Source organism: Dipodomys ordii, unplaced genomic scaffold (assembly GCF_000151885.1).
Source record: "Dipodomys ordii isolate 6190 unplaced genomic scaffold, Dord_2.0 Scaffold60, whole genome shotgun sequence".
NCBI classification, from domain to species: Eukaryota; Metazoa; Chordata; class Mammalia; order Rodentia; family Heteromyidae; genus Dipodomys; species Dipodomys ordii.
The window spans coordinates 3,531,716-3,542,846 of NW_012267276.1; the positions used below are offsets into that span (position 1 = coordinate 3,531,716).

Here is an 11,131-nt window from a genome sequence, read left to right on the forward strand (position 1 = left end):
TGCAATGCTTGGTAAGAAATGTACGCATTATCCTGCCCATGCAATTGTAACCCCTCTGTACAGTATGTTCACAAATAAAATAAAATTAAAAAAAAAAAGAATAAGAATAATAAAGAAAGAAAAAAAAAAAAGAATCACACTATTTGATTTCTCCCTTGAGTTGGCCACATTTCAGTTCATCCAATTGCATACTACCAAACCTATTTACCGATGAGTTTGTAAGATAAATCTGCCTTCTACATATAAGGGAAAACATGGATTCTTTATTTCTGTGGGCCCAACTTACATATTTTAAACATAATATTGCACTTCATTTATTGTAAAAAATAGGTAAATAAATATATGTGGATTCATTGTAAAGTTGAATTGTCTTTGCATTCTGATCTTGAATTTCCAAATTATTTGAGCATTTTATCAATGAAGAGCAAGACAGTAATCAGACTTCACAGCTGTAATCTTAGCTACTTAGGAGGCTAAGATCTAAGGATCATAATCTGAAACCAGCCTGGGCAGAAAATCCCATGAGACTCTTATCTCCAATTAACTAGCTAAAGGCCAGAAGTAGACATGTGGCTCAAGTGGTAGCAGCAGCCTTCAGTGAAAAAGCTGAGGGAAAACACCTAAGTCCTGAGTTCAAGCCCCCAGAACCAGCATTTTTTTTTAAAAGTGAAGAGTACAAAAATTAGCCTTCAGTTGCATGTTCTCAGTTCTTTGAAAGGGTACTCCTAGGTTTTAGGTAGCAGAGTATGAGATTATAGAATTTTATTCAGGGTTGTTTGGAAAAGAGGAAGTAACACTTAGAAAACCTTGACACTACAATATACGTAGAGTCTCTGCATTATATTTTCCAAAATATTTCACACTTCTGACTATACACTTCAAATGACAAAAGTTCCATTGCCGTGTAAGTTTGAAAAAGGTAGCACAGTCTGTCTCTGTACATAAGGACTAAATGGGTTTGTTAGCCTAGGGTAAACTCCCAGAAATAGAGAAGGAAGAGATTAAACTTTAACCCAAATGATTCATCCATTTGTTTTGTCCTCATAATTCTTCCCTTTGGTGTGAATCATTAATTTTTTTTGGGGGGTCTGGTTGTGGGGCCTGAACTCTGGGCCTGGGCGCTGTCTCTCAGCTCTTCAGCTCAAGGCTAGCACTCTACCACTTGAGCCACAGCGCCACTTCCAGCGTTTTTTCTTTCTGCTTATGTGGTGCTGGGAATCGAACCCAGGGCCTCATGCATGCAAGGCAAGCGCTCTACCACTGAGCCACCTTCCCAACCCCTGAATCATTAATTTTTACTCTATTAATATTTATGAATTGGGAATTTAAAATTTATTTTTTTTTCGTTGGTCGTGGGGCTTGAACTCTGGGCCTAGGTGCTGTCCCTCTGCTCTTCAGCTCAAGGCGAGCGCTCTACTACTTGAGCTACAGCACCACTTCCAAATTGGGAATTTCAAAACACATAGTTTAGTGGAGCACTGGTGTTTTGTGCCTACAATCCTAGCTACCCAGAAGGCTGAGTTCTGAGGGTCACAGTTCAAAAAAAGTCCATAAGCCTCTTCTCCCCAATTAACCACCAAAAAGCCACAAATAGAGCTGTGGCTCAAGTGGTAGAATGCTAGCCTTGAGCAGAAAAATCTCAGGGACAGCACCCAGGCCAAGAAGAATAAGAGAGGAGAGGAAGGGAAAGGAGAGGAGAAGAGAAGGGAAAGGGAAGGGAAGGAAATGGAAAAGAAAAGGAAAGGAGAGCAAAGAGGAAAGGAGAGGAGAGGAGGAAAAGCAAACACCTTAAGGGAAAAAATGATTAATACAGTATCCTAATAGGAAGAATAAAGATGACTAAGCTTTTTAGCATATAGGATACTACACGTATCATCTCACAGAAAATCCTTTTATAGATTTTCCTCTATACATGGAGATAGTAATTCCAATAGCTAACTGGAAAGTCATTGATAAGCCTGAATATGATTGTGTATATTTTTAATAGTTAATAATATACACATAAACACATACATATCTGTATAAAAGCACATATACCTCTGTGTGTGTGTGTGTGTGTGTGTGTGTTTGTGTGTGTGTGTGTGTAAATGTATCTCTAGCTCTGGAGGCAGATAAATATACCATATATATGTATATATATATATATAAATATATCATGTTCTATACCACAAATTCCTGCTGATGTATTCTTTCCATGATATTGATCAAATATTGAATCTATACATGCTACATGTATTTGAATCAATTCAGGAATGAGTGTAGGAATAAATAAGTAGACCATACCACATAAGGAAATCATTCTTCAGTGTTTGGAAATGAACTACATTTTCTATATTTTTTCATGGGAACTTATTCTTTTGTAATTGAACAATGATATGCATGACTCATTTGGTTAAAACTGGGCTTCCATGAACTACACACAAGAAACAAAATGTTGAGATTCTGTTTTTATTGATAGTCTACCCCTTTTTCTTTATCGTGTGTGTGTGTGTGTGTGCGTGTGTGTGTGTGTGTGTGTGTGGTGTTGATGCTGGGGCTTGAACTCTGGCCTGAGTACTGTCCCTACGCTTCTTTTTGCTCAAGGCTTAGCACTCTGCTACCTCAGCCACAGATCCACTTTCAGCCTTTTTTGTGTTTAATTGGAGATAAAGGTCTCATAGACTTTTCCAGCCCAGGCTAGCTTTGAACTATGATCCTCAGATCTCACTGACCTGAATAGCTATAATTACAAATGTGAGCCACTGGCACCTGGCTTGATAGTGTATTTCATTTTTGAGATTTTTTCCCTATCTGAGTACTGCATTTCCTCAGTGTTCAGATCATGCCTAATGAGTTATTGTTTTGTGTCATTAATATAAAGTGAATTACTAGTGAGTGTTATAATATAAAGTAACATAGTAATATAAAGCAAAAACACTAGTAAGTGTTCATAAGCATCATTTGTTAGTCTGTTTTGCTTTTGGGGCTCATAAAATATTAATTAAGCTACTATAACCTTGTCTAAATTGTTCATATGTTTCTTGAACACCTACTTCTGACCCTTTTGTCAGTAATCAACTTCTACTCCATTGTCCAATTATTCCTCCAACCTTCTTACAGTCTCAGGGAAACAATTGTTAGCTTCTTTCTGTATTTCACTCTTTGAAAATGAATTATTACTTGCTTTTTATTTGTTAATTTAAATTGGAAGTAAATTTATATGTATTATAATCCTTCTGTTTATGGAATTACTAAAGAAAAAGCTTTAGTTATCATGTTAAGCAATGAAAAATACATTGCAATCATTAGTCTATTATATTTATTATGGAAAACGGTAAGTCTTCAGGCAGTGACTACAGCATAAAGATTAAGTATTGACTGAATCTATGGCCCTGATTTGAAATATGAAATGTGAAATTTCAAAGTGCTTTCAGAAAAGCGAAGGTCTGGGTCACTTACGCTGTGTTCTAACTGAAATAAACAAGACAAATATACTTTGACGATGGAAATAAAAACCAGAACCACAATGTCATCTTGAAAATAAAGAGATTTTGAGCAGTTAATACCTTATGACCAAGGCTAATTCTTCTTCTTTAGGAATAGAGCAGTCATCTCAAACCGGTGGAAGTACCTAGTATATATTTTTTCAACCCCCCTTTTTAAAAATAAGTTTTTTATTGTGAAAATACTGTACAGAGGGGTTACAATCACATGAGCAAGGTAATGAGTACATTTCTTATCAAGCATTATTGCCTCCTCCTTTGTTTTTTCCCTACCATCCCTTCTTTCCCATCTCCACAGCTACATTCCCCCCCTTTCCCCCTACCCTGCCTAAATTGTAAAGGTTGGTTTTCGACATAGCATCTTATTCATATTATGTCCCCTGATATTTAACATTTTAGAAGCCCTATATGGTGATCCTCAGACCTCATGAGCCACTTGTGCCTGGCCATATGCTTCTTTTGTTAAGGGAGTATCAAGGTTGAAGAAATGTCATACAGGACATACTAATTTTAGAGTGGCCCAAAGGTAATGTGAAAAGAGAAAGAATGAAAGCTAATTTCTAGTGGCCAAGAGGAGTTTTATCTAGTTGATTTGAGGCTTGGATGTAATTTGATCAGTTAGCCAATTAATTAATTAATATTATAAATGCCTGTATGGTTTCTCATTATAATTTATGGAATATTTTATTATGTATTCCTGCTAACTTAAGATGGCATTTAAATCATATTTAATGATGACTTATGACTGTGTACTTATGACTGTTATTAGGCTTCATTTTTCTTCCATTGACAGTCTAATTTTACACCAACATTTCAATTTTGACTACTGTGTGGCTTAACAGTTTAAGATATGTTAGTGTAAGGAGAAATCTTGATACAAAATAATTTAAGGCTTTAGATTTCCATGATAACTTCTCGGTGATGAAGACTCATAAGCTGTTGGGAAGAACATGGACTGGGGTCATAGAAGGTCTGGTACTGACTCCAGGATTCACATTTCTTCTCAATAGGATGAGGTCATCTTTGTGTGTCAATTAAACATAAATAGAGCCATTTCATGTGTTCATCTTTGGAAATACCATAGAGTAGAATAAGTCCACTTAAAAGCCCATGATAACACTTTTATGTATACTAACAAGAGATTCTGATACTCTAAAGGTCTCAGAGACCATGTATCCATATTTCTACTTCCCCAAATACATGAAATGGCTTCTATGTCTTTTGGCCCTTCTTTCAGAACCAGAGTGGATTTGACCCAACTTATGACTTCTAATATGCTAGATATCTCCCAGATAGTATGTTTTTAATAGTACACAATTACTTCATCGTTACTTGCAAATTAAGGGAAATGAAGCCAGACCCCTACTGCTATTATTTCATCTTCCTATTTCTATTAAATCAGATCAACTGGCAAAATTAGTGGTTCATGCCTATAATTTTAACAACTCAGGAACTAGGACCTGAGAATCATGGTTTGAAGCCAGCCCAAGGCAGGAAAGTCTGTGTGACTCTTATCCCAATTAGCCACCAACAAGTCAGAAGTTGAGCTATTCATCGAGTGGTAGAGAGCTAGGCTTGAGCACAAAAGCTCAGAGACACAATCCAGGCCCTGAGTTCCACAACAGGCACACACACACACACACACACACACACACACACACACACAATCATAAAATCAGTGGAATTAATAATGAAACGGTTGATGATGATAATAATAGCAATAACAATAACAATGTTATGTATGGGTTGTTTTCAGAGCCAAGCATTCCTCTTGGTGGTCATGATCAATACTGATTAACTCACTCCATTCTGCAATAATGTTAGAAGCAAAATATTGTTATTATCTCTTTGTACAAGATGAAACAGAGCCACATAGATTAAATAACTTGTCCAAGATCCCACAGGCACTATATACAGGAGCTGGGATTGCTGTATTCCTTTTATCTTTTTATTTTCACACTGAGATTTTTTTAATATGTAGTTTGTATTGTAAAGCTACTGTACAGAGGAGTTACAGTTACATGAGTAAGGTAATGAGTACGTTTCCTCTCAAGAATTGTTACCCCCTCTTTTGTTTTTCCCCTACCATCACTTCCCTTCCCACGACCCCTCCCTCCCCTTTTCCCACCCTCCCCACTCCCCCGCCGAAGTTGTAAAGTTTGTTTTCAACATAGTGTCTTGTACATCTCATCGTTACAATGGGTCAACCTGTATCCTTGTTTCAGAATTTTGTTATTTCCCTTTTCCTCCCCAAATTACAAAAATGTATTTAAAAGATGCAGGGCATCAACATCAAATACAGTGAAAAGAGCGGTTATATCATCAGGGAAGAACATACAAAAAGAAATATCACATAGTACATTATAAGTACATTAAAAACAACAGAAACAAAGATAAAATATCTTGTGATCCTATCTTGGGGTTCATTTCACATAGCATCATCTTATATGGTCATCTGCACATAGCTTTTGACCTTCTCTGATTGTCTGGTAAGATTATCCTAGACATATACCAGTTATTGAAAATAAGGCAAACCATGGGACCTATGTTTCTTTGGGCCTGGCTTACTTCTCTTAATATAATTTTTCCAAGTCTTTCCATTTACTCACAAATGGGATGGTGTCATTCTTTCTGATAGAGGCATAAAATTCCATATGTATATAAATATATATCACATTTTTTGATCCACTCATCTACTGAGGGGCATCTGGGTTGGTTCCATATCTTAGTTATGGTGAATAATGCTGTGACAAACATAGTTGTGCTGGTAGCTTTAGTATGGTCTTGTTTGTGATCATTTGGGTAAATGCCCAAAAGCGGGATTACTGGTCATAGAGGGGCTCTATGTGGAGTCTTGAGGAATCTCCATACTGCTTTCCAAAGTGGTTGAACAAGTTCACACCCACCAACAATATAGTAGGATTCCCTTTTGGCCACATCTCCTCCAACATCTGTTGTTATTACATTTCTTGATTGTAACCATTCTAACTGGGGTGAGGTGGAATCTCAATGTTGTTTTGATTTGCATTTCTTTTATGGCCAGAGAAGTTGAGCATTTCTTCATGTGTCTATTGGCCATTCTTATTTCCTCTTCAGAGAAGTTTCTCTTTAAGTCTTTGGCACACTTATTAATGGGGTGGTTGTTTCTTTGAGGATTTGTTGTTGGGGGTTTTAGGTTTTTGAGTTCTAAGTATATTTTAGATATGAGACCTTTGTCTGTTGTATGGCTAGTGTAGATCTTCTTTTGATATTGCTAGCTATGTCCTTTGCCATGCAGAAGCTCTGCAGTCTCATGTAATCCCATTTGTCCAACCTTTCTATTATTTGTTGTGATTCTGGGTCTTTGTTAAGAACATTTCAGCCTATGCCAAGGAGTCCTAGAGTTTCTCCTATGCCTTCCTGTAATGTTTTCAGGGTGTCTACTTTGACTTCAAGGTCTTTGATCCATTTGGAGTTGATTCTGGTGCAGGGTGATATATGAGGTTCTAGCTCTAGTTTTCTACAGGTGTTTAACCAGTTTTGCCAGCACCATTTACTGAAAAGGCTGTCTTTCCTCCATTCTACTTTTTTAGCTTCCTTGTCGAAGATTAGGTAGCTATAGGTTTATGGGTTCACTTCTGGGTCTTCAGTCCTATTCCATTGGTCCTCAGGTCTGTTTTGTGCCAGTACCACTGTTTTGATTACCATGGCTTTGTAGTAGAGTTTGAAGTTTGGTATTGATGCTCTCCAGCACTGTTCTTTCTGCTAGGGATTGTTTTTGCTATTCAGGGTCTTTCATTGTTCCCTCTGAATTTTTGGATTGCTTCTTCTATTTCACTGAAGAATGAGGTTGGTATATTGGTAGGTATCACATTGAATTTTTAGATAGCCTTTGTCAGTATTGCCATTTTCATGATGTTAATCTTTCCAATCCAGGAGCATGGATGTTTTCCACTCCCTTAGTTCTGCTTTAATTTCTTTTTTCAGGTTTTTGAAGTTTTCATCATAGAGGCCGTCACTTCTTTAGTTAACTCCTAGGTATTTTATTTTTTGTGAGCTATTACAAGAGGAGTTGTTTTCCTGATTTCAGCCGTGCTTCTCTCATTATTGGCACACAGGAAAGCCATTGGTTTTTGAGGGTTAATTTTATACACTGCTACTTTGCCAAAGTTTTGAATCAGCTTGAAGTAACTTGGGAGTGGAGTCCATGGAGTTCTTTAAATACAAGATTATGTTATCTGCAGAGAAGGAGAGTTTTACTTCATCTTTCCCTATTTGGATTCCCTTTAGGTTTACATCTTGTTTTATTGCTCTAGCTAGGCATTCTAATACTAAATTGATGAGAAGTGGAGAGAGTGGACATCTTTATCTCGTTCTTGAATTTAGAGAAAATGGCTTTAGCTTTTCACCATTAAGTATAAATCTGACTGTAGGTTTGTCATATACAGCCTTTATTATATTGAGGAATATTCCATGGATTCCTAGTTTTTCCAGAGCTCTCATCATTAAGGGGTGTTCAATCGTCAAATGCTTTTTCTGCATCTATTGAGATAGTCATGGGGTTCTTATCCTTGCTCTTGTTAATGTGATGAATTATATGAGTTGATTTGCATATATTGATCCAGCTTTGCATCCCTGAAATGAATCCTGTTTGGTCATAGTGTATGATTTTTTTCGAGTTGTTGAAGTCGATTGGCCAAAATTTTGTTGAGAAGTTTTGCATCAATGTTCATCAAAGAAATGGTCTATAGTTCTCTTTCTTTGATGAGTCCCTGGGTGGTTTTGGGGGTGAGGGTTATGATGGCTTCAGAGAAAGAATTTGGTAGTGAACTTTCACTTTCAACTTCATTGAAGGGTTGGAGGAGTATTGGTGTGAGCTGTGCTTTGAAGTCCTTGTAGAATTCAGCTGCAAATCCATCCAGTCCTGGGCTTTTCCTAGGTGAGATTTATCCTATTGCTGTTTCTATTTTGATGCTCAATATGGGTCAGTTAAGTTGGTTTAAATCATCTTGGTTTAGTTAGGGAATGTCAATATTTGCTAGAAATTCATCCATTTCTTCCAGATTCTCAAACTTATTAACACAAAGTTTTGAGAAGTATTCCCTTATAATGTTCTTAATCTTGGTTGTTTCTGTGGTGATGTTTCCATCACACTGAGATTTTTTTGTTAATATTTTTTCATGATAAGTGTAAATCTTATTTAACTATTTGTTAGAATTCTATGATATAACTAATTAACTTATTCTTTATTTATGTATACATTCCTGTAGTAAAGGAAGATTTGTTGCTTTGCACTTATTGTAAGTTGTAAGCAATAGGCAATTGCATTCAAATTTTCTTATACATGGATAAATTTATATATGCGAGAATTTTTCTGCATCAGATATATACAGGTATACCTCATCATTCAAAGGGCTTGTGCATCATATTTATTGCCATATTCCTCTATTATAATTGCACTCTCTTATTAGTTTGTAATGTTATGTGTATATTCCTTCCTCAGACCCTCACTAATGTGTTTGTGTGACATGTGTGCATGCATGCCCCCAATAACCGAGTTTAAACTCAGGATCTCAAGTTCTCACTCTGCTTTCTTGGTCATGGCTGGCTGGCCTTCTACCACTTGAGCCATACCTTTAGTCTAGTATTTTGCTGGTTATTCAGAGATGGAGTCTTGCAGACTTTTCTTCTCAGGATTGGAAGGTTTCAACTCTGAGTAGCTAAGATTATCAGCATGAGCTACCACCTACTGGCTTACCATCAATTTTTTTTTTGTATCAGTCTTGGGGCCTGAACTCTGGGCCTGGATGCTGTCCCTCAGCTCTTCAGCTCAAGGCTAGTGCTCTACCACTGAAGCCACAGCGCCACTTCCAGCTTTTTCTGCTTATGTGGTGCTGAGGAATCGAACCCAGGGCCTCATGCTGCAAGGCAAACACTCTACCACTGAGCCCCCTTACCAGACCCTTACCAACAATTTTTCATCAGTATCTTTTAAGATCTGAAAATTCAAGGGAAGGTCATATTAAAAGCTACATAACTGTTATTTCCTTTATCCTGAGTTTATGAGGAAGAACATCTTTTTATACATTTGTTTTGGCCAGCCTGCTTCTCATTAATGACTTAGAATAGGTCATTAATTTAAAACTTCTGTACCTTCCAAAATCATCTTTTTTTTTTTTTGGTCATGGGACTTGAACTTTAGGCCTGGTCACTGTTCCTCAGCACTTCAGCTCAAGGCTAGTGCTGTACCACTTGAGCCACAGTGCCACTTCCAGTTTTCTGGTGTGTTACTGGAGATAAGAGTCTCATGGATTTTCCTTTCCAGGCAGGCTTTGAAATGCGATTCTCAGATCTCAGTCCCCAGAATAGCTAGGATTACAGGCATGACCCACCAGCACCCAACCTAAATAATCTATTTAATACTGTATATTTTTCTGTGAAGAAGTCTTTAAATTACTACTCAAATCAATTAAAACTTTGAAGTCCTTTGTTTTTAACTTCCAATTTTGTCTATTAGTTTTCATAGAACTTTATGTAACAAATCTTTAATATTGGTGAAGATTGAATTCGTACATACATTTGTGCTTTCAAAATGTGCACATACTTTTGAGTTCAAAGGTTTTATATGTCTACATTTGATCCAGGTTCTGAATTTAGTTATATGCATATTATAGATCTTTATTGTTATAGCTTTTTCTTCAGTTATGAAGTTATGCCATTTAGATTTTTTCCAGATCTCTTTATCTTCCAATGTTTTCAACCTGCTTTTTGTAGTTCAGGTATTTCTGTTAGTTCCAATTTTGAACTGAATGTAAGTATTTAAAGAATATTATCGGACTGCTTTTCATATTTTTGTTTCATTAATTTAAATTCATTAGTTTCTTAGTTTTGTTCTGCTAACTCTGGTGACGGATTGTTTTGTGTCTGTGTGTGTGCTTTATAATTATTTTTACTTATATTGTAGTGGGTCTTTCTGCCCAAAACCAGCACAAAAATAAGTAAATAAGATAAAATTTCTAATGATAAACGGAGACTAGGGAATACATGGGTGAAGCAGGCTATGTACTAAAACTACTGATGGACAGTTTAGGAAGAAGGTTTAATCTCATCCTAGGGGACTAACCACCATTTACCTCCAGCACAATGCAGATGACTTGTGGCCACATCTGAGAACCTGGGAATCAAAATTATTCAAGCAATCTTTTAATTTTTAAGCAATGCAAATAATTTAGAAATTGGAAAACAAACATTCCAAAAACATTCCAAAAAATATTGGTGTTCCTGATCATGTCCATAGATCACTGATTCACATTCCCAGATTCTAGCTATAAAATGTGGGCCGATCCCTAAGACAACAGAGACTGAATTGATTCATGCTGTATTTTAAGAATTTTTAATCTAGAGAGTAAAATACAGAAGGAAATCCTTCTCTGTATGTTATTTTTCTGTTTCTTCCAGCTGTATCTCCTTTTGGAAAGGGACTTAGTCATTGTTTTTAAATAATTGATCTCGGGCTGGGAAGGTGGCTCAGTGGTAGAATGCTTGCCTTGCATGCATGAGGCCCTGGGTTCGATTCCTCAGCACCACATAAGCAAAAAGAAAAAAGCTGGAAGTGGCGCTGTGGCTCGAGTGGTAGAGCGCTCGCCTTGAGCTGAAGAGCTGAGGGACAG

At 36.8% G+C, this 11,131-nt stretch overlaps 1 protein-coding gene and 1 non-coding gene across 2 annotated transcripts in view; one reads left to right on the forward strand and one right to left on the reverse strand.

Moving 5' to 3' along the window:
- The window catches only part of Kcnh8 (potassium channel, voltage gated eag related subfamily H, member 8), a 404,007-nt gene that overhangs the window by 248,928 nt on the left and 143,948 nt on the right, over window positions 1-11,131 (forward strand). The gene's annotated exons all lie outside the window — the stretch shown is intronic.
- Trnaa-ugc lies at window positions 1,207-1,274 on the reverse strand. Its single transcript has one exon. It is a non-coding gene; the product is annotated as a tRNA-Ala (tRNA).